Here is a 1,855-nt window from a genome sequence, read left to right as displayed (position 1 = left end):
TCAATAACTTTAATCAACTGAATCATTTTACAGCACCAAACGTACATCTTCTCTCTTCCTTCCGACCTACAAATTCACAAGGCACATTGTTGATATTTGTCTTTGGAGTGAGGAAGAAATCTCCATGATGGCGTTGCGTGTATCGCATTGCGCCAGCCTTCCAATGTCCTTCGTTCCGCAATGTCGCTTCCACGCGCACGCCATTTCATGCTTTTGAGTGATAGCACGCTATAAGAAGAAGATACTGCAGCAATGCGCACTCACGAAGCCATATTTGCTGTGAATCTCGGTCCCGCTATTCACAAGGTACCCCGCTCCGTGTATTAAGACGTGTGAACTCAGCATCGCAGTTGACATCTTCATCAAGCTGTTGCACACTGGCGCGACCGGATGGACCTATCCCAACGCTAATCCCTGATTGGCCACTTCCGCGCGTCGTCCCCGCCTCTTCCGTAGCCCAACCCTGAATTGTCTGTTCGCCTCGGACTTCCAGGGGAGCGTCGCGTTTCTATTGTTCGACGACGCTCTGGCTGCCACTCGCCAAACGCCGCGTCAGGACGCTGGAAAAACGCTGGAGAAACGCCTCATGCGGTTGGCGCTTTAGGGCCAATTCTCACTTGGCGACGCCCGACGCGACGTCGTGAGTCGGCAGCTGAGGTAGAGGCGCATTTCCGCCGCCCCGGTGTTCCCACCACGGTGGCATTCCGTTGCCCAAAGTAGACGAAAACTCTGGAGGCATGACGTTTCTGTGTCACCTAATTGGTTGCCAGTATATGGTTCTCGCAGCTCACGCAGACGTCGTAAAGCATTTCGGCTTGGCAATTTCGTTGGCTCAAAAGTCGCGCCTCTACCAACGCCGGAAATGCCCATCTATTTCCGCCGCCCGCTCACGACGTCGCATCGGGCGTCGCCAAGTGAGAATTGCCCCTTACAATAGACGCTTCGACGGCAATTGTCAAGAGAACCTGCTTTTCTTTGTTATTAAATTGTCTTCGTACGTCATGGTTTATATGCATGTAGACCTGTGACAGTGGTCGCATTTTAGTTTCAGGGGCAACATTCGCAGCACCTGAGCGAATACTCAGACGTACCTGTCCAGATTTGCCTTTCGAGTATGTAAGTACGCAACTACAAACTAATGCGACCGGAACTAAAGTATGTTCGAAGTGTCGTTCTATTAAACTTGCGCGATTGAGCAATTACAGGTAGTTGGCGTAGATAAGTATTGAGCTGTGCATTCTGCAACGATGTATTCTGTATACTATCCAGGACTCCAATAGAGCGGATGTGGAATCATGCGTTTACATTTGCCGTGACCAAGGATTGTTCCGTTACTACGGGTACTTGTCGCCACAATATAACTGTGCAGTCAGTAAAGAACAAGTGAATATGTTTCCTTTGATATTCGTATGCCCTCCCGCATGAGAATCACAATAAATTAATCAGCATAATGCCAAGTGCATTTTATACAAGATGTCTTTTTTTATTCAACACATTTTTTAGATACAAACACACAGAAAAAATATCAGCGCTGCATATGTTTCTTCGCAGGTGGATTATACATATCGCATTTCCCACAAAACATATGGTTAAGCAGTTTATTAATTAATTTTAGCTAGTCTCCAATACTTGCATACCCTCTGATACAGCAAGTCCGCGTGGCCGTAGAGCCCATCTGCGAAAACGAGATGTGTGCAGTTCTAATAGTATTTTTTTTTAATCTGTGTGGAATTGGAAAAAGAGACGATGGATTTTGGTACAGAATAATCTATCAATAAGTGACATTGCATAGCTATATTTGCCACAAGTTCTACTCACATCATTTGCTTCTGTCGTAAAATCTAGGGCACACATG

This window comes from Ornithodoros turicata, chromosome 4 (assembly GCF_037126465.1).
Source record: "Ornithodoros turicata isolate Travis chromosome 4, ASM3712646v1, whole genome shotgun sequence".
NCBI classification, from domain to species: Eukaryota; Metazoa; Arthropoda; class Arachnida; order Ixodida; family Argasidae; genus Ornithodoros; species Ornithodoros turicata.
Note: the sequence above shows the minus strand (reverse complement) of the source record.